A 22,864-nucleotide genomic window follows, 5' to 3' on the forward strand; every position below is an offset into this window, starting at 1 on the left:
TGCTCTAGGCCATTCCCAAAATATTCATTCCCTTTAGTAGCGTGCACACGTGATCGCCGGCCACTGTAGGAGCGGCAGTTGCGGCTGACACTGTGTGCGCATGGCAGTGATGTCATGCGCTGCTCACAGTCAGATCAGTGCTGGCATCAGAACAGGATGAGCGCTGGAGCAGAGCCGAGGTGAGTAGACTCCTATATATTTTTTCATGTGTGCAGCGTGATGGGGATAGGGGTGCCATCAGTGGCGTACCGCCAATGGCGGCAGACCACGCCACTGCTATGGGGCCCGTGACCGCGGGGGGCCCGTGAGCCGATGGGCCCCAAGCAGCGGGGGGACCCAAGCAGCGTGGGGACGAGTTGTATAGGTGAGTATTGGTGGATAGTGGTGGGGGCAGGGAGGTTGCGGCAGAGCGGAGCACACACAGTAGCCGCTGAAGCAGCTATCACGTGTGCCCGCTGCTAAAGTGACATGAATATTCCCTCTTCTCCACTCCCATGGGCGTGGAGAAGAGGGAATATTCATTCTCTTTAGTAGCGGGCACGGAGGAGCGCTGAGCCGCGGCTCCTGCTGTCAGTGCCTGCTACTAAAGAGAATGCATATTCACGCTTCTCCACGCCCATAGTCCTGGCGTGGAGAGGAGTGAATATGCCGGCAGCAGCAGCTCACCTCGGGATCTGAGAAAGCGCGTTGCTCAGATGTCGACATGAGCTGCAGCAGACAGGACGTAGCGCTGGAGGAGAGGTGAGGAAGGAAGGTGAGTATTAGTGTTTATTTTTTTGTGTGTGCAGTGATTGGGGGATGAGGGGGCCATATATACCAGGATTGGGGGTTTGGGGGGTCCACACATACCAAGATTGGGGGATTGAGGAGGCCACGCATACCAGGATTGGGGGATTGAGGAGGCCACGCATACCAGGATTGGGGGATTGAGGAGGCCACACATACCAGGATTGGGGGATTGAGGAGGCCACACATACCAGGATTGGGGGATTGAGGAGGCCACACATACCAGGATTGGGGGATTGAGGAGGCCACACATACCAGGATTGGGGGATTGAGGAGGCCACACATACCAGGATTGGGGGATTGAGGAGGCCACACATACCAGGATTGGGGGATTGAGGAGGCCACACATACCAGGATTGGGGGATTGAGGAGGCCACACATACCATGATTAGGGGATTGAGGAGGCCACACATACCATGATTAGGGGATTGAGGAGGCCACACATACAGTACCAGGATTGGGGGATTGAGGAGGCCACACATACCAGGATTGGGGGATTGAGGAGGCCACACATACCAGGATTGGGGGATTGAGGAGGCCACACATACCATGATTAGGGGATTGAGGAGGCCACACATACAGTACCAGGATTGGGGGATTGAGGAGGCCACACATACCAGGATTGGGGGATGAGGGGTGCCATACGTACCAGGATTGGGGGATGAGGGGTGCCATACGTACCAGGATTGGGGGATGAGGGGTGCCATACGTACCAGGATTGGGAAGCTTACTATTAGCTGCTGCATTTCCAACCCTAGGCTTATGACGCGCCCCCTGGGACATATTCCTTTTTGAGGGGAATACCCGGCACCGGATCAGATGGGGGGTTGTAGTCTCCGAGCGGCTGTGACCCGGCCCCGTGCCCAGGGCGTCAAGCTCAGTGTTATGTGGCAGTCCTACAGATGTTATTAAGAGTTCTTTTGTGTCGACTACGCCACCCGTTGTGATGCGGTCACTGTGGCCGCCGCTGCAGCAGGGTCCGCTGAGGCTGATGGTGGGTGCGCAGCTTGGTGGGATAACCCCCAACGGGAGGGGTATAGCCTCAGAGGGGACAGGCGCAGAGGATGGGGGTTGTGGTGGTGTAGTGCAGACGGCAGTGAAGACAGAGTCGGGTTGTGCAGTTAAGGGTGTTTACTTACTGCAGATGTTGTACTGGTCACTCCAGCTGCTAGTGACCACCCGAGCCGTGCTGCGTCCACCAGGTCCTGGATCCAGCCAACCCCCAAACAAGTCCGGAGCGTGGCCCTGAGCTCTCTTTCTGTCCCGTTCTCTGGCCGTCCCCACCAGTAATCCACCTAGGTCCAGCTCCCTCGGGCCTTCTGTTGGGACACCCTTGGCCCTGGGTTCCCTGACCCTTCATGTGGTGTGCCTTCGGGGTGGATGTGATGGGTGACCGTGGCAGACGCTGCCCACGGTCTCCGGTCTCTGGCTGGGGAATGTTTTTACCCCCACCAGCTTGGGTTCCGGTACCCTGATGCCGACTCTTCACCCGGTGCTTTTAGTTGGGATCTCAGAGTCCTTCTCTTCTGTGCTCTGGGTCTCTCTCTTTTCTCCTCTCTCACTCTGGGTCTTTGTCTTTCTTCTCTCTTGCTGCAGGCTGACTTCCTCTCTGCTTGCTGTCTGCTCCTCTGCAGCTGTCTTGCTGTCTCCAACTGACTTGTTCTCTGCATCTGACCCTGATCTTTGATGGTGCCCACCTTATATACACCCTCTATGTGTGAGCTCAGGTGACCAGCACCCAATGAGCTCCTATCTTTACCCAGGCTGCTCCCCCTATCTGCCCCTACACTACTTGGGATGTACCACCCCCCTCCCACTCCAGCCAGGAACAGACTCGGTCGTACCTGCACATTTCTAAGTGGGAGTACCGTTGGTCTGTTCCCCGGAAATGGGATGTGTGTAGTGCATGCAGCCTACCGAGCTCAGATCCACACTCCATCCTTACCCGGGAGTGGAATATCACACCTCTGGGTTGAGGTGCAATACTCCTGTAGCAGCCGAATCCTCAGGGTGCTACATTCCCCCCTGGTAAATCACAGCACGTCCTCGGGCTGTAAGACATAAAACATCACCAAAACATACAAATTTTTATAAACATATAAAACATATAAAACATTATATATATATAAAACTTTTCATATAACATTCTCGTCGTCTCTTGTTTCTGGTTCCGGTCACTGTGCAACTGTTGACCGGGCAAAGTGCGACAGTCTTTCTAGAAAAATGGTTTTCCTATAAAACCGGTAGGGGGCGCTTTAGGACGCGCAACTATATACAGGGGAAGTTGGCCGCTCTCAGTCCTCGGCCAGGTAAGGAGGGAAAGGGAATGGCTGCTCACAGTCCTCAGCCTGTGGGATTAAGGGATAAACGGGTAAACAGTTCACACTTGCTGGTCCCAACGGGGACTATATTTATGTAGCAACAGTTTCAGTTTCTTTATACCCCGATTGGGTAACTTATTTACAGCACCTGCTCTGCCGCACTCAACGGCGTCTTCCTCCTGCTCTTTGCTTATAGCTGGTGGTAACTTCAGACCCGTCCGGGTCCTCTTGCTCCTCCTCCTCGCACCGCAACTCCTCCTCCGTCAGGCGGTGTACGTGGAGGGCGTAAGGTCCTTTGGCACACTTGTGCCGGGTAAAGGTGACCTCGTCCCCGATATAAAGGTCACGACCTCTGTGCCCCTCCGGCAGATGGGACTCAACGTCTCTGCGCGTTACAAAAACGTCGCCGGGGGTGTTGTGGTCTCTGATGAAGCCCCACCCATGCTGCTGGTTGAACTTGATCACTGTCCCGATGGTGCGGGGGCAATGCGCTGCACGGGGGTCTCTCCTGGCCCGGCTCTTCTGCTCCGCGCTCCTTATCTGGGCTTGTTGTTCCCGGACCCGCCTCTCTCTCCGCTCCCTCTCAAAGACCTCGAGCTGCTGGCGGCAGCACTCTGCACGCTCCGCTGCGGCTGCCCGAGTCTCTTGAGTGAACCCCATGAGATCTTCTCCGGTGGGGTCCCACTCAAACTGCGCTTCTGCTAGCGGGGGCGAGATCCTTATCACGGGCTTCGGAGCCGGAATCAGGGGTTCATCCAGGGGTCTCTCTCTCCGGAGTCGGGGATGGTGGAACTCCGGTGGCCATATAAATGGCTGCCCATCCGGGCACGTATGCTGGGCGTACAGGTCCTCTCCCAGATGCGGCACTTTAGGTCTTATGGGCGCGGTGGTGGTGGCGCCCGGGTTGCCCAGGCCTTGCGGCCAGGTCTGGGGCACCTGGAAGGTGAAGGGCACCGTTAATACGGCGGCGCCCTGGGCTACCTGGCCTTGCGGCCAGGCCGGAGGCTCCGCGGAGGTAGGGGGCGCTGTTGGTATTGCGGCGCCCGGGGGTACTAGGCCTTGCGACCAGGCTGGTGGTACTTCCTGCTTGGTCACGCTCGGGGTCGAGGCGTGTGACGTCACAGGGGTCGCGGCTCCCGTTTGAGGCCTAGTCTGCGGCGGTGACGTTGCAGCGACGGGCACGGCAGGATAGACTTCGGGCTCTGCGACGGGGAGCTGGGGCAGGTACGCGGTTTCCCGGTTTGGGGTATAGACGTCCCCTTTACCTGCCTCCACTCGTTCGGCTCCCTTCTCGGCGCAGTCTCCGGCCTTCAGTCCTCCCGCGCCATCCTCAGAGGCGGTCTGTCTCCTCGTCTTGGGTGGCGTGCTCCGCTGACAGGTCTCGGTCTGCTGGGCCATCTCACGGCTCCACTCCGCCAACGTCTCTCGCTGCACGCGGGCCATCCTCCTTGCGAGGCCCTCCAGAGCGGTCTGTGCACACTCCCGGTCTCGGGGGAGCTGTGCAAGGACCTCCACTAGGCCTAGTGGGGTCGTGGTGTCCAGCAGGCTCCTGACCAACGGGTCGGTGCTGCTCTGCTCTTCTTCCAGCAGGCTCCTGGCCAGCGGGCCGGTGCTGCTCTGCTCTCTGGACATCTCCGGGTGAGCTTCTCTGCTACTCCTCTCCAGACTTCTTGTCTCCGGGTGCGCTCGCTCCAGACTGCTCCAGGCGGCACCCATCTTTGTTCTTTTCTCTCGTCTCCTCCCACTTCGAGGGCGGTCCCGGGGCAACTCGGTGACTGTCAGCTCCAGGGGTAGTTCTTTCACGCTGACAGACACCTCCAGCATCACAGTCTCTGTTGGTGGGGGCGGTTTCCACTTTTGGCGCCATTTTCGGTCCTGGCCCACGATGGGAGGTGGCCTCTCGCCATCCTCTGGCACGCCCATAATGGCGTCCGCTCTTCCAAGGCGGGAAACCTTTGGAAATGGCGGGAATCGTCGCCCAGTGGCGGGAAACTCTGCAGATGGCGGGAACAAGTTGGAAATGGCGGACAATCGGCGGGAAACGACTGGTGATGGAGTCCGATGGCGTGGACCCTCCGGAACCGGCGGGAGACTTCTTTCTGAGGTAAACTTGCACTTTTCTTCAGGCACGCAGTACCCGGGTGTTGCGGGCACGTAATCCTGCCGACTACGCCAAAGTTGACGCGCCCCCTGGGACATATTCCTTTTTGAGGGGAATACCCGGCACCGGATCAGATGGGGGGTTGTAGTCTCCGAGCGGCTGTGACCCGGCCCCGTGCCCAGGGCGTCAAGCTCAGTGTTATGTGGCAGTCCTACAGATGTTATTAAGAGTTCTTTTGTGTCGACTACGCCACCCGTTGTGATGCGGTCACTGTGGCCGCCGCTGCAGCAGGGTCCGCTGAGGCTGATGGTGGGTGCGCAGCTTGGTGGGATAACCCCCAACGGGAGGGGTATAGCCTCAGAGGGGACAGGCGCAGAGGATGGGGGTTGTGGTGGTGTAGTGCAGACGGCAGTGAAGACAGAGTCGGGTTGTGCAGTTAAGGGTGTTTACTTACTGCAGATGTTGTACTGGTCACTCCAGCTGCTAGTGACCACCCGAGCCGTGCTGCGTCCACCAGGTCCTGGATCCAGCCAACCCCCAAACAAGTCCGGAGCGTGGCCCTGAGCTCTCTTTCTGTCCCGTTCTCTGGCCGTCCCCACCAGTAATCCACCTGGGTCCAGCTCCCTCGGGCCTTCTGTTGGGACACCCTTGGCCCTGGGTTCCCTGACCCTTCATGTGGTGTGCCTTCGGGGTGGATGTGATGGGTGACCGTGGCAGACGCTGCCCACGGTCTCCGGTCTCTGGCTGGGGAATGTTTTTACCCCCACCAGCTTGGGTTCCGGTACCCTGATGCCGACTCTTCACCCGGTGCTTTTAGTTGGGATCTCAGAGTCCTTCTCTTCTGTGCTCTGGGTCTCTCTCTTTTCTCCTCTCTCACTCTGGGTCTTTGTCTTTCTTCTCTCTTGCTGCAGGCTGACTTCCTCTCTGCTTGCTGTCTGCTCCTCTGCAGCTGTCTTGCTGTCTCCAACTGACTTGTTCTCTGCATCTGACCCTGATCTTTGATGGTGCCCACCTTATATACACCCTCTATGTGTGAGCTCAGGTGACCAGCACCCAATGAGCTCCTATCTTTACCCAGGCTGATCCCCCTATCTGCCCCTACACTACTTGGGATGTACCACCCCCCTCCCACTCCAGCCAGGAACAGACTCGGTCGTACCTGCACATTTCTAAGTGGGAGTACCGTTGGTCTGTTCCCCGGAAATGGGATGTGTGTAGTGCATGCAGCCTACCGAGCTCAGATCCACACTCCATCCTTACCCGGGAGTGGAATATCACACCTCTGGGTTGAGGTGCAATACTCCTGTAGCAGCCGAATCCTCAGGGTGCTACACTTACACTCGAGTCAATACGTTTTTCCAGTTTTTTTGTAGTAAAATTAGGGGCCTCAGCATATACTCGGGTCGGCTTAATTAAAATATATGTTATTTTAAAAATCAGTGAGCACGTGGTGCCCATAATACTGCAGGACTGTGGGTGCATTATGCTATATGGGGGCTGCATTTTACCCTATGGGGTGTGTAATATACTGTATGGAGGACTGTGGGGAGTGAATTATATTCTATGGAGGACCATGGGAAGTTCATTATACTATATGGAGGATTATGGGGGGGCGCATTATACTATATGGAGGATTATGGGGGCGCATTATACTATATGGAGGATTATCAGTGGCGTATTATACTCTATGGAAGGCTATGTGGGGCCATTATATTTTGAGGGCTATGTGGGGGGCCATTATACTGTTTGGAGGGCTAGTGCAGGCCATTATACTGTATGTAAGCCCATTATAGTGTATGGAGGGCTCTGTGGGGGTCACAGTTGGGGGATCATACTGTGTTGGTGTCACCATACTTTGCCTTGGGAGTTGAAGTGGGGTACTGTAGGGTCATTATACTGTGCATGTGGAGGCTAATGTGGAGGAATGCACCATGGGGGTATCATACTGTGTTTGGGGGGCACTTTTGTTGGCATCATACTTTATGGGGAAATGAAAGAGGGATCTAGGACTTTATCAGGAGGAAAATTACTATGTAAAGGCTGGAAAGTTGTGAGATCTGCTCTTCTGTGACACAGACAAATATTTCTTTATTTATTTGGGGGGCCCAATTAGAGCTTCTACTATGGGGCCCCATTTCTATGTACGCCCCTGAGTGCCATGCATACCAGGATGGGGGTTGTGGTGCCATGCATACCAGTATGGTACCCCTATAACACTGTCAGCAGCAGACCTCCTCCCCCCTTACAGTGCATCATGACCACAATTTTTTTTTTCAATTTTCCTCCTCTAAAACCTAGGTGCTTCTTATGGTTGAGTGCGTCTTATAGTCGAAAAGATACGGTATTCGCAGCTAATAAAAAGTACATTTTTTACCAATAAAATGTTATACATTATTTCCAGGGCACAATGTTATAAAATTCTGTTAGGCACTTGTGGGTTCAAAATAGTCTTTAAATTCCTAGATCAATTTTCCTGTTTTTTTTTTGGGGGGGGGGTTCTTTTTTGCTATTCTGGAACCTTGGGGGCTTGGCTAATGGTGCCCAAAATTTATTCAAGTTAAATCTGGTTTCCAAAAGCCAATTAGTGCTTTTTACCCCATCTGATCCCCACTATGTGTTCTTACAGTAGTGTACAACTGACGCGCCCTCTGGGCCTGTGCTGTGCAGGGGGATACCCGGATCACTGGGGGTTGTAGTCCTCCGTGGCGGTGACCCGGTCCGTGCCCAGGGCGGTCAAACCAGTGGCAGTCTATTGGTATTGTAATTGTCCGACTACGCCACCCGTGGATTGCGGTCAGTGGGGACCGCCGCTGCGCTGCAGACCGCTGAGGCTGATGTTATATGCGCAGCCAAGAATGGGATGACTCCCCACGGGAGAAGTATTGCCTCAGGGCAGCTAGAGTGAATGATGGTAGTGATGGTGGGAGCGTCCCAGTACTAATGGTGCTGGTGCGGCGATGAAACACAGGGACTTGTAATTGCAGTTTCCAATGCTTTACTCACAGTTGTTATTCTGGTCACTTGTGCACATGAGGGACCGCCTGAGCCGTGCTGCGTTCACCAGGCAAGGGACTCGACCAACTCCCAGGCAATTCCAGAGCGTGGCACAGGGCTCCCTTCCTTTCCTTTCTCTGGCCGTCCCCACCAGTGACCCACCTTTGTCCAGCTCCCTCGGGCCTTCTCTTGGCGAAACCTATCTCCGGTTTCCCTGACCCTATGCGGTATGCTTTCCTGGTGGATGTAGTGAGGGGTCGCACCAAGATGTGGTAACAACCTCCGGTCTTTGGCTGAGGAATCTGTTGCCTCCACCAATTTGGGTTCCGGTACCCTGCTCTGCCAACCCTTCACCCTGTATCTCCTGGGAATATGGGGTTCCTTCTGTCCTCGTGTCTCTGGGCCTTTCTCTGTGTTCCTTGCTTCCTTTCTCCTCTGTTCCAGTTCCTTTCTTACTTTCCTTTCCGTTCTTTCTCCTCTATCTTTCTGCTGTTTCTGGCCTCCACTCCAGGCCTGCCTATGGAGCTGGGCCCAGACTGAGCCACAGGTCCCTGTCAGCCCTCTCTGGCTGAACTCCTGACTGAACTCAACTCTCCTCTGAACTGGACTCTGTCCTAAGATGGTGCCCACCTTATATACCTCCCTCTATGTGTGAGCCCAGGTGACTAGCAAACAATGGGCTCCTACCTATGCCCAGAGACCCACCCCTATCTGCTCCTACACCACTGGGTGTGCTTCCCCCTCCCCACTCCAGCCAGGGACAGATGCTGTCGTGCCTGCACTTCTGTCTAGTGGGAGCACCGTTGACCTGTCCCTCGGAAATGGGGTGTGTGTGGTGCATGCAGCTAAACGAGTCCTGGTCCACACTCCATCCTTACCCGGGAGTGGAATATCACACCTCTGCTTTGAGGTGCAATACCCCTGTAGCAGCCGAGCCCTCGGGGTGCTACACAACCACATATGGGATATTGCCACGTTTGGTAAAAATTACATAAATTGTGTGGTGCATTTTCTCCTATTATACATTTTGTGAATTACAACAAAGGCTAAAGTAACATTTAAGAGGAAAAAAACCTTAAATGTCTTATTTTCATGGCTTATTCTTACAAAATTCTGTGTAGTTTGTAGGTTAAAACATGCTCACCACGCCCCTAAATAAATGCTTCATGAGGTTTAGTTTCCCAAAGGGGGTCATTTGTGTTTCTGCTTTTTAGGCATTTCAGGAGCTCTGTAAATGCAACATGGTGGCCAAATTTGCGCTCCAAAATCAAAGTGTTCTTTCATTTCTGAGCCCTGCCATGTGCCTAAACATTCGTTTTTAGAAGACAAAATAGGAGCACTCCACGGTGAAGTCCTGGTGATGAGAAACAGGAAAGAGTAGATGGAATCCGCTCACCTGGTGGTGTTGTGCAGGTCAGGCACTGATGAGAGTAGTAGTGAAGTGTTATTTCTCATATAGATTGCTGCTCTACCCATTGAAGCCGACAGAACAGTTCATTAAAACAACTGCAAAAAATAAGAAAACAAAAAGTGGTGGGCGCGGTGACGAAGACAAGGATGAGAAAGTGTAGAAAAAACACAAATGTTTTTTAAAAGACGTGTTTCAAAATCACGGACGTACAATAGAACAACAAATGAATAGTTTATAATCATAATACAAATAAAGAAATGAAAATTATATATACAATCTCTAAATGAAAAGGTAAATAATTATGAAGGAAGAAAAAAATATAAATATATATTCCCCCCATTTTTTTTTTAAATTTTCACAGTAATCACTCATAAGTCGTTTAATGGGCATATTCTCGTGGCTTGTTCATTTAACCCCTTAGAGGACAAAGCTTGAAAATCTAAAAGGATTCTCTATTAATCAACCTAAAACGATATGAATGAGATTTGGGGATTTTTTTCTATTATTTTCAATCTTAGTCAAGAGAGATCTCTATTGTGCGTAGTACAAAAATGGTTAGACAAACTATAATTTAAAATCCAATTTTTGATGTTATTTCTGTGTTTATTAAATATTAGTTTTTAACCATATATGGGATATTACTATGTTCCGGAGACATTGGATAACAAATTATGAGGTTCATTTTTTCCTATTACCCCTTGTGAAAATTACAAATTTTGTGCTAAAACAACATTGGAGAACTACAAGTTCCACAGACTCTAAGCGAGGGCAGCTAAGTGAAGCGGGGCTGCATTTTAAATGCAGGGCTGCAGAAAAGTGCATTGTTAAACACAATATCATAATTTAACACTAGAGCATAGACTGGTGTTTTCTTATTAGTTTTCCATTGTTTTTCTGCTTTTATCTGTATGGTTTATCTCCAAATATTATGTGCTTCATAGACAATGCTACCAGGTGTGCGTCTTGTGAGATGTACTGTATGCATGCCTTGAACAGCCGTTTGAGGGTGAAGATATCTGCGCTCCATGTCAGCATGTTACATGTTTGGGATCTCAAGTAATGGATCTAAATTTGCAGCTTACAACACTCAGGAGCATTGCAAATCTGGAGAGTTTAGAGCTCACTGATCATTCGCTGGCTGGGATAAAGGAGCGTGCAGGTGGGGAAGATCAGGACCCAGAAGTAGGTAACTGCGTAACAGTTAGAAAAAGTGGTAGGGGGAAAGTGCCAGGGAGCCCAGTCCTGATATGGCACAACCTAGTAAATATACCTGTTTGGCTGATATTAGGATTGCAAGCCCAGGGCTGGGATCACTACAGCAGGACGTCGCTCCTAGCAAAGAGAAAGACAACTGCTGTAGGAAAGAGGGTAATAGGAGTGCAGCAAAGGCCAGACAGATGATGGTGGTAGGGGACTCTATAATTAGGTGGACAGACAGGGTCATCTGCCGTCGAACAGTGTGTTGTCTGTCGGCATATTAGACAAATCTGAAGTACAGCAATTGACTAAGGTACTTCTATCTGAATCATGTGAATCTGTAAGGTAGAAGTCTATCCAGTATCTATATATAGGCCCGACAACCAAATTGTTCAGCACAAGGGGGGGACATAGAAACATATAGAAAAATGCACACACAGAATTCCAATAAAAATCACACAATTTTATTAGATACAAAGATACAACATAAAATGAAGATTAACCCCTTTACCCCCCAGGGCTGTTTGCACCTTGACGACCAGACCAATTTTTACAATTCTGACTAGTGTCACTTTATAAGATAACAATTCTGGAACGCTTCAACGGATTCCACTAATTCTGAGATTTTTTTCGTAACATATTGTTCTTCATGATAGTGGTCAAATTTCTTCAATATGTCTTCCGTTTTTTTTACAAATAAAAGTAAATTTGGGAATATTTTTTTTAAAATTTTGCAATTTTCAAACTTTGAATTCTTATGCCCTTAAATCAGAGAAATGTCACACAAAATAGTACATAAATAACATTTCCCACATGTCTACTTTACATCAGCACAATTTTTTAAGCACATTTTTTTTTGTTAGGAAGTTATAAGGGTTAAAAGTTGATCAGCGATTTTCTAATTTTTCCAACAAAATTTACAAAACCATTTTTTTTAGGGACCACATCACATTTGAAGTGACTTTGAGGCTTCTAGATGACAGAAAATACCCAAAAGTCACCCATTCTAAAAACTGCACCCCTCATAGTCCTCAAATCCACATTCAAGAAGTTTCAGGTGCTTCACAGGAATTTTTGGAATGTGTAAGAAAAAAATTAACATTTAACTTTTTTCACAAAAATTTTACTTTAGACACAAATTTTTTTATTTTTGCAAGGGTACCAGGAAAAATGGACCCTAAAATTTGTTGTGCTATTTCTCCCGAGCATGCCGATACCCCATATGTAGGGCAAAACCACTGTTTGGGTGCACAGCAGAGCTCGGAAGGGAAGGAGCGCAGTTTGACTTTTTGAATGCAAAATTTGCTGGAATAATTAGCGGACATCATGTTGTGTTTGGAGAGCCCATGATGTGCCTAAACAGTGGAAACCCCCCACAAGTGACACCATTTTGGAAACTAGACCCCTCAGGGAACTTATCAAGATGTGTAGTGAGCACATTGTACCCCCAGATGCTTCACAGAAGTTTATACCATTGAGCCATGAAAATAAAAAATTCACATATTTCCCACAAAAAATGTTTTTTTAGCCTAAAATTTTGCATTTTCCCAAGGGTAGCAGGAGAAAATGGACCCCAAATTTTGTTGTGCAATTTCTCCTGAGTATACCCATACCCCATATGTCATCAAAAACTACTTTTGAGGCACAGGGGAAAGTTCAGAAGGGAAGGAGCACCATATTGGAGTTTAAGTTTTGCTGGATTGGTTTGAAGGTGCCACATTGGTATGTCACCCCTAAGCTGCCAGAACAGCAGAACCCCCTCATAAGAGTCCCCATTTTACAAACTACACCTCTCAATAAATTCATTTAGGGGTGCGGTGAGCATGTTGACACCACATATGCCTCACAGAATTTTACACCATTGGGCGGTGAAGAAAGAATAATTACATTTTTACAAGTTTTGTTTTAGCACCAGATTTTCCATTTTCAAACTGGTAAATAGCTATAAATGGCACCAAAATTTGTCACACAATTTCTGGTGAATGTAGAAATATCCCATATTTGGCTGCACAATAATGCTTAGCCACACGGTGAGTCTCGGGAGGGATGAAGTACTATTTGCCTCCTGGAGTGCAGATTTTCCTAGAATAGTATGCAGACTCCATATCCAGAGACCTTAAGTATAGAAGAGCAGAATCCCCCCCCTCAAGTGACCCCACTTTGGAAATTATACCCCTTTGGGAATTTATCTACAGGTGTGGTGAGGATTTTGACTCCATGGGTGTTTTCCAGAAACAAGCAGCAGGGAATGTTGCTGAGTGAAAACTGCCGTTTTAGTGACCAGTATGTTGTAGTGACCAGTATGGTATGCCCAGCTCATGCTTCTGGAGACATGCACCCGGAAATTAGGCAGGTTCTCTTCGCTACAGAAATGCCAAATATGTGGATACTAACTATGGTTTAGGCACACTGTGGGGCTCAGAAGAGAGGGGGCCATTTGGATTTGCTGAACTTCTTTTTGGGGACAAGGACCATTTTGCTTTTAAATAGCCTATGTGCTACCACTACCGTGGAAACCCCCTATATTTCCGTTAACAGATGACGCACCTGAGTATGGACTTGCTTTTTTGTGGATCGAGTGGAAGCTTTTATTGTGATCCAAAATGTTATGTAAAATGTTCCCATTTATCCTGTGCTCTACGCTGAGCACTGATATCAGGGTTTCCATTTAGATCTCTGAGTGACGTAATTCAGATGAAACCCCCAAGGGATCTATTCACTATAATGAGGCTGCAGAGTTGCTCTGGACTCTGTCTGGCCTCTGTTCAGTGGTCTATTTTTTTTCAGAGATGCGCCACTTTTATGCACACCTAATAAAAAGACGGACACCGTCGGATCCCAGGCTCCTACGGCACCCAGCACTCCCGCCGATCACCTATTATCGGTGTTGGCGGGGCCGCTGGCCGGAGGTATTTACTTAGGGAGCTGGCCATCTAGTTGTAGTGGCCGCCACGGGGTACTACACATCCGCCTCCCATTGAATTGAATAGGAGGCGGATGTGCAGTACTCTGCAGCGGCCACTACAACAGACAGCCAAGCTCAGCAAGTAAGTACTTCCGTCTGCCGCTGAAACCGATAACAGTTGATCGGCGGGGGTGTCAGGTGCTGGACCCCAGCTGATCAGACATTGATGCTCTATCCTGCGGATAGGGCATCAATGTAAAAGTAGTGGACCTCTTTAAATTAGCCTAATGGATGCAAAAATAGGTAGGAAAAGTCATATATCTGAGCCAAGCAATGGTGCCACTTCCCCAATGCACATTTCGGGAGGCGTGTCTTCTTCTGTGGGAGTGGCATCATGGAGAAATTGAACCCCTTAAGTATTGTGGCTAAACCAATCAGACGGTGTGTAACTGTTTGTCATGAAAGAAGAGAGGGAATTCTTTGTAGGTGGGAAAATTTGCAAAGTCGGCAGTGTATCAAATACTTATTTTCCCCACTGTATATGTAAAGCAGGGGTTCAGGAAAATCCATGCAATACATGTGTGAGAGAGGAGTGCACCTAAAGACAAGAAATGTGAAAAAGAGGCTCCAAATAAAGTCGATACCAATATGCAAATGAGTGTATATGTGCATACCTAAAGAAATGTTGAAAAATACCCTGGATATGTTAAATCAGTGTGGAAAAATAAAAGGAATAAAGATAAGGTAGTGTGTGAGCATAAGAGAAATGTACAGCATAGTGCCTTGTGAAAGTATTTGGCTCCCTTGAGCTTTTCTACCTTTTGCCACATTTCTGGCTTCAAACAAAGATATAAAATTCTAATTTTTTGGGGAAGAATCAACAACAAGTGGGCACAATTGTGAAGTGGAATGAAATTTATTGGATATTTTAAACTTTTTTTAAAAAAATTCAAAACTGAAAAGTGGGGCGTGCAATATTATTCGGCCCCTTTACTTTCAGTGCAGCAAACTCACTCCAGAAGTTCAGTGAGGATCTCTGAATGATCCAATGTTGTCCTAAATGACTGGTAATGATAAATAGAATCCACCTGTGTGTAATCAAGTCTCCGTATAAATGCACCTGCTCTGTGATAGTCTCAGGGTTCTGTTTCAAGTGCAGAGAGCATCATGAAGACCAAGGAACACACCAGGCAGGTCCGAGATACTGTTGTGGCGAAGTTTAAAGCCGAATTTGGATACTAAAAGATTTCCCAAGTTTTAAACATCTCAAGGAGCACTGTGCAAGCGATCATATTGAAATGGAAGGAGTATCAAACCACTGCAAATCTACCAAGACCCGGCCGTCCCTCTAAACTTTCACCTCAAACAAGGAGAAGACTGATTAGAGATGCAGCCAAAAGTCCCATGATCACTCTGGATGAACTGCAGAGATCTACAGCTGAGGTGGGAGAGTCTGTCGATAGGACAACAATCAGTCGTACACTGCACAAATCTGGCCTTTATGGAAGAGTGGCAAGAAGAAAGCCATTTCTCAAAGATATCCATAAACAGTATCGTTTGAAGTTTGCCACAAGCCACCTGGGAGACACACCAAACATGTGAAATAAGGTGCTCTGGTCAGATGAAACCAAAATCCAACTTTTTGGCCACAATGCAAAACGATATGTTTGGCGTAAAAGCAACACAGCTCATCACCCTCAAAACACCATCCCCACTGTCAAACATGGTGGTGGCAGCATCATGATTTGGGTCTGCTTTTCTTCAGCAGGGACAGGGAAGATGGTTAAAATTGATGGGAAGATGGACGGAGCCAAACACAGGACCATTCTGGAAGAAAACCTGTAGGAGTATGCAAAAGACCTGAGACTGGGACGGAGATTTATCTTCCAACAAGACAATGATCCCAAACATAAAACAAAATCTACAATTGAATGGTTCAAAAATAAACGTATCCAGGTGTTAGAATGGCCAAGTCAAAGTCCAGACGTGAATCCAATCGAGAATCTGTGGAAAGAGCTGAAAACTGCTGTTCACAAACGCTCTCCATCCAACCTCACTGAGCTCGAGCTGTTTTGCAAGGAAGAATGGGCAAGAATTTCAGCCTCTCAATGTGCAAAACTGATAGAGACATACCCCAAGCGACTTGCAGCTGTAATCACAGCAAAAGGTGGCGCTACAAGGTAATAGCTCAAGGGGGCCGAATAATATTGCACGCCCCACTTTTCAGTTTTTAATTTTCTTTAAAAATTGAAAATATGCAATCAATTTCGTTCCACTTCATGATTGTGTCCCACTTGTTGTTGATTCTTCCCCAAAAAATTAGAATTTTATATCTTTACTAGATGGTGGGCCGATTCTAACGCATCGGGTATTCTAGAATATGTATGCGGCCGACGGGGCGCGACTAATCAGCGAAGCAGTGTTTAAATGGGTTGTGCACTACTTTAAATTAACCCCCCAATGTATCCCCCCGGGGCCCCTCCCAATGGCAAGTGTGAAGGGAGGACCGGGGAGCGAGGCCGCCGGTCGGGGTACTTCTGCTGCGAGCAGCCGGGAGATGACCGGCTAGCACCGGTCATCTCCCGACTGCGTCGCTGCTGATCTCCCGACGGTGGCCTGCGTGTTTCAAATCCGGCGCCAATTCGCGGCCGTGCTGCGACCAATCAGAGAAGCGGTGTTTTAAATTTTGCGCCAATATCGCTGATCAGTAGAGCGGTGCTTAAATTTGGTGGCTGCGACCAATCAGCGAACCGTGTTAGTGAGGACCGGGGAGCTGCGCTGCCTGTGCGGGTACTTCCGCTGCGAGTAGCCGGGAGATGACCAGCTGCATCGCCGCTGACCTCCATGCGGCTACCGTCGGGAGATCAGCGGCTAGGGCCGCTAATCTCCCGATGGCAAGTGTGAAGGGAGGACCGGGGAGAGGCACCGCCTAGGCCGCCGGTCGGGGTACTTCTGCTGCGAACAGCCGGGAGATGACCGGCTAGCGCCGGTCATCTCTCGGCTGCATCGCCGCTGACCTCCGTGCGGCAGATGAGCCGCTAACGGCCGCCATCTTGTTCTGAAATCCCGCGTCGCTGATTGAACGCGGCCGGACCAATCAGCGACGCGGGATTTCCAGGACGGAGAGACAGATGGGATAAGCCGATTATATATATTAGATGTTAGAAGCCACAAATATGGCAAAAGGTAGAAAAGTTCAAGGGGGCCAAATACTTTCACAAGGCACTGTATGTGAAGGTGAAAAGAAGGAGCATCCACGACTCTAATCCTAAAGTGGCAGTGCCAGACATGCTATATCTGACCTAGAAACAGGTTCCAAAAGAGAAGGAAAGGAAAAACACACCAAAATATGAAAAGAAAAACAAATAACTGAATACAAATAAATAAGCATAACAACTAAAATTCATTGGTACATTCTTGATCAGGAATAGCTCTGTAAGCAGAACACCACCCTAAAGAGGATGTGCAAATAATGCAACCAACCTGAGAAAGAGATAATAGAAAATGTTAAAATCATGCAATATATACAGAGGCTACCAAAAGTTTAGCATTTTTTTTAAAGTGTGATTACTTCTGCCTGGTTCTTGTGATGCCATTTCCCTGGTGATGAATTGAAAATGCATGAAGTTGTCGTCATGCAAGACCTTAATATTAACCAAAATGCTTTTGAATATAGGTATGGCCGTTTAAGTAAAGAAAACTGTCAGCCAAAAGTTTTGCATATACTATTTATTGATTTACAAGATAGAGAGTAATTCATTGTTTTCAATGCCATAACTTAGTATTTTGTAGCATAACCTCTTGCTTTACTTACTGCACCACACCGACGGGGCATTGAAGCCACTAGGTATTCAAGATATCTTGAGGGATCTTGCTCCATTCCATTTGCAAATCTGCAAACAAATAATCTTTACTGCTATGGGTATGGGCCCCAACTTGTCGCTCTATGGCTGTGTGCCCACTATGCGTTTAAGCGTCTCCGCAGCTGCAATTCTGCCACAGAAACGCTTAAAAAATGCTTGGTAGAAGGTTTGCCATGTTCCCCAATGATAATCCGCATGTGCTTTGCACATGCAGCGGAAAATTCCGCTGCGGATTATCATTGCGGAAAAATCCGCAGCACTACCAATTTTGCGTAATCGCGGCGTTTTCGCTGCCATTGACTTGAATTGAATCGCTTAATATCTGCATCACTACATGTGCACATGCGGATATTGAGCGATTCAATGTGCGGATGGTACCTGGGTCTAGAGAAGAGGAGGCTCTCATCCAGACCTGGGTACCATAGTACCTGTAAAAAAAAAGAATTTAAAATAAAAAAATACATTATACTTACCTTCTGATGGCCCCCGGTCTCCATAGTGATGCGTCCTGGCTCTCCGGCATCTCGCGATGGTCTAAAAGGTCCTACCATGACGTCATTTAGTCATGTGATGGGTCACGCGACCGCTAACGCTGTCACATGACTAAATGTCATCATGGAAGGTCCTTTTACACAACCGCGAGACACCAGGGAGACCGGACGCATCCAATAAGGCAGAGGTCCCCAACCGCCGGTCCGCGGACCAGGACCGGGCCGTTGGGGTTTTTCAGCCGGTCCGCGGCACCGCCACAGACAATCACTAAACATTGACAGTGTGCTCTGGTCTGCGGTGGCTCAGAGCACACTGTGTGGGGTGGATGCTGCCCGCTGTTCTAGACTCCCGCAGGGTAGACCTGTAGAGGACCTGTGATGACATCAAGGTACATAACTGTGATGTCACCACAGGTCCTGAAGCAGGATGAAGCAGGGGCGGAACTACCGCCCGTGCAGCCGGTTCATTGAACGGGGGCCCCGAGGGAGAGGGGGCCCCTCCAGCCTCCAGCAGGGCCACCATCAGGGCATGACTGCCCTGACTCCAGTATGGGGCCCGGCCGGTAGGAGCCCCCTCGGAGCCCCCCTCTTGTGCGTCTCTCTCCTCATGCGGCCCCCGGCCCCATGCAAAGCGCCGGGTCCAGGACATCTCCTAATTCCTCTGACTTCCGGTCATGTGACGGCGCCATCACATGACCGGAAGGCAGGAGAACCTGGTGTCAGCGATTTGGACGAGCGCCAGGATTCTGCAGGGATCGCATGGGGGTAAGTATAACAAGTTTTATTTTTTTATAAATACAATTAACTAGGAGTGGGGGGAATGGGAGATGCACATGGGGGGAGGGGAGAGATGAGAGATGCACATGGGGGGAGGGGAGAGATGAGAGATGCACATGGGGGAGGGGAGAGATGAGAGATGCACATGGGGGGGAGGGGAGAGATGCGAGATGCACATGGGGGGGGAGGGGAGAGATGAGAGATGCACATGGGGGGAGGGGAGAGATGAGAGAGGCACATGGGGGGAGGGGAGAGATGCACATGGGGGGGAGGGGAGAGATGAGAGATGCACATGGGGGGGAGGGGAGAGATGCACATGGGGGGGAGGGGAGAGATGCACATGGGGGGAGGGGAGAGATGAGAGATGCACATGGGGGGGAGGGGAGAGATGCACATGGGGGAGGGGAGAGATGAGAGATGCACATGGGGGAGGGGAGAGATGAGAGATGCACATGGGGGGAGGGGAGAGATGAGAGATGCACGGGGGGGTGAGAGATGCACGGGGGGGGATGAGAGATGCACGGGGGGGGATGAGAGATGCACGGGGGGGATGAGAGATGCACGGGGGGGGATGAGAGATGCACGGGGGGGATGAGAGATGCACGGGGGGTGGATGAGAGATGCACGGGGGGTGGATGAGAGATGCACGGGGGGTGGATGAGAGATGCACGGGGGTGGATGAGAGATGCACGGGGGGTGGATGAGAGATGCACGGAGGGGGATGAGAGATGCACGGGGGGGATGAGAGATGCACGGGGGGGATGAGAGATGCACGGGGGGTGGATGAGAGATGCACGGGGGGTGGATGAGAGATGCACGGGGGGTGGATGAGAGATGCACGGGGGGTGAGCTGCACATGGGGGGGTGAGAGATGCACATGGGGGGGTTATGTTTACATAACTTTGTTGCCTTATGAAGGGCGGGGGGGGCCCCCAAAAATTTCGTGCACAGGGGCCCACTACAGTATGTGTCCGCCCCTGGGATGAAGTAAATGCAGCTGAACAGCAGCTGTCAGGACAGCTGCCCTGTCCTGCTGCAGGGTGTGATGGGGCCTCAGTGATGCGGCTCCTGGCACAGCACATTATGTGGGGCTCCTGGCATAGCTCCTGGCGGGGACCTGGTCTACACTATATGATAAGTATGCACTAAACTCCAAATCCCTCCATTACCCCGCCCCCATATGACCAAAGCCCCGCCCACCCCACCCCCTCCTTGCTGGGCCATGGAAAAATGATCTTGCTTCAAGCCGGTCCCTGGTGCAAAAAAGGTTGGGGACCACTGCAATAAGGAGACTGGGGGCCGTCGGAAGGTGAGTATAATGTTTTTTTTTTATTTTTTACCATTTTTATCTTTTTTTTTTTAACTTACTTGGTCACACTATATAAAATCCATGGTCTTAATGAATCCAATAGCTTTGTTCCTTTCCTTTAAATCTACTCTCCTCTTCCATTGTTTTTGCTCTTTCAGTTTTCTTCCTTTTTCTTTGTTGTCTCCTTATCCTTGTCTGCTGGTTATTATTTTTCTGCTTATCACTATTTTTATTGGTCTATTTTTATTGTTTTTATGATTTTATTGCTTGTTATTTATTTAATTTTCTTTTGCTCATTAGTTCTTTTGCCTATTTGATGTATTTCCTGAGGAGTCTCGTTTTGGCCATGAGTTGAAGAGAAGAAATACACCACTATGCTGTACTTTGAAATACTCCCTGGGATGGACTGCATGCGTGCCACAATATGGATATACACATTTTGTTATGAATATTCTCACTTCATTTTTTCACTTTTTGCCTTATTTTAAATGCTTTTTCTACAGTTTTTGATTATCACGATAATTCCATGTTCTCATCTTTTGTGGGCGTGGACATAATATTTATCAGGTGCATATTGCTATATTTGCCTCCTTTTTACTTATATATTATATCTTCTTATGTATTATTTTCACATATATACATGTGCACATATTTATATTATATTATTACTTATTATTCTATTATTATTATTATTTTCTATTTTAATTACCTTTTATTTTTATATTTTTTATTCCTTTCCCCTTTTATTATTTTTTCACTTTTCTTTTTCATGCCGCTCTCCATTCATTTTCCTCTTCCGGTCTCCCATTTTTTTTCTCTTGTTCTCTTTGTCACGTTCACACTCATTTCTGTATACATCTGCTTTTTCTTTTATACTTACCTGTTCCACTGCTTCCTTGCGTTCCATGGTGGCACGCATTAACTCCCTGCAGATATTCTCCTCCCCTCCCCGCTATTATAATCCTGGAGTTTCTCATTACCTCACTTCCGGTTTGCGTTCCACATGCATCCCGGATGTTCTGTTTACGTCACTTCCGGGCGCGTTTGCGTTCCAACGTGACACGCACGCCAGCACCGATGCTGTGGATGGACTACGCTCTGATGAGATGCAGTCTTCTATCAGATCGGTGCTTGGCGCTTTTTTTTTTTTTGCATAGCGCTATGCTTTCATCCTTATACTCTTCTCCTCATTGGCCAATTGTCCTATATATACCACATCCTCACCCCCCTTTCTGTATCCTGGTAAAAGCCTACGGCGAAACGCGCGTCGGACCTGTGTGGACTCTGAGGGATTTCCAGGTAGCTCATTTGATACTTTCATGTTTACTTTTTAGTACCTTTGACCTTTGTATCAGCTGTCTTATTTATTCATTTACTGACCTCCTCTCTATGTAGTCTAAGTATTTACCTACCTGGGACATCTTTGTTGCACTTTGCACTTTATTTACATGATGGTCTCCATATGTACCTTTAGCTTAGGCTGATCTTGGTCACTGTGTTCTTGTACATGGTTGTAAATATCGATTCATGGTTCTACCTACCCTCAGATACCCATTTTTCTGTTTACTTATTTCCTCGTTTGTATCATTGTTGCCTATGTGTTTTTATGAATTTTTCAATAAATGTTCATTTTATACCGACCATGAGTCACATTTATAGGTTCTTTATCACTGTATATACAGTTAAAAAAAATAAAAAAAATAGGATTACAAATTAGTACCAAACCATAGGGGGAGAGATCAGAGAAACAGAGCAAATCTGAATGTCTCATTGAGCCATGTGGTTGGAGGGTACGCAAAGTCCAAATTCCATTTAGATTCCTTCTGGGCTAAAAGACTACTATGGTTCCCACTCCGGGGATCCGAATGAATATGGTCAATACCTTTTATACGAAGGCCTGATGGAAGAATGATACATTTTAAGGCTCTTTCACACATCCAGATATTTCCAGTACTGGAAAAAACAGTACAGGAGATATCCGATTTCATGTGCACGTGTGTTTTATACACACCTTCTCATTTAAAGATTTTTCTGTATTTTCATGACTTTGAAAATTGTACATTCACACTGAAGGCATCAAAACTATGAATTAACACATGTGGAATTATATACTTAACAAAAAAGTGTGAAACAACTCAAAATATGCCTTATATTCTAGATTCTTCAAAGTAGCCACCTTTTGTTTTGATGACTGCTTTGCACACTCTTGGCATTCTCTTGATGAGCTTCAAGAGGTAGTCATCGTAAATGGTTTTCACTTCACAGGTGTGCCCTGTCAGGTTTAATAAGTGGGATTTCTTGCCTTATAAATGGGGTTGGGACCATCAGTTGTGTTGTGCAGAAGTCAGGTGGATACACAGCTGATAGTCCTACTGAATAGACTGTTAGAATTTGTATTATGGCAAGAAAAAAGCAGCTAAGTAAAGAAAAACGAGTGGCCATCATTACTTTAAGAAATGAAGGTCAGTCAGTGCGAAAAATTGGGCAAACTTTGAAAGTGTCCCCAAGTGCAGTTGCAAAAACCATCAAGCGCTACAAAGAAACTGGCTCACATGAGGACCGCCCCAGGAAAGGAAGACCAAGAGTCACCTCTGCTTCTGAGCATAAGTTTATCCGAGTCACCAGCCTCAGAAATCATAGGTTAACAGCAGCTCAGATTAGAGACCAGGTCAATGCCACACAGAGTTCTAGCAGCAGACACATCTCTAC

The 22,864-nt window shown here is 48.4% G+C and overlaps 1 long non-coding RNA gene across 1 annotated transcript in view; it reads right to left on the reverse strand.

Moving 5' to 3' along the window:
* Positions 1-22,864, reverse strand: part of LOC141252402 (uncharacterized) — a 220,868-nt gene that overhangs the window by 50,121 nt on the left and 147,883 nt on the right. The window contains exon 2 of the long non-coding RNA XR_012313826.1: positions 9,599-9,708. This is a non-coding gene — a long non-coding RNA (uncharacterized lncRNA). The remainder of the gene's footprint in view (positions 1-9,598; positions 9,709-22,864) is intronic.

The sequence above is a fragment of the Phyllobates terribilis genome, unplaced genomic scaffold (assembly GCF_046119375.1).
Source record: "Phyllobates terribilis strain yellow unplaced genomic scaffold, ASM4611937v1 Scaffold_2__4_contigs__length_985480577, whole genome shotgun sequence".
In the NCBI taxonomy this organism is placed as follows: domain Eukaryota; kingdom Metazoa; phylum Chordata; class Amphibia; order Anura; family Dendrobatidae; genus Phyllobates; species Phyllobates terribilis.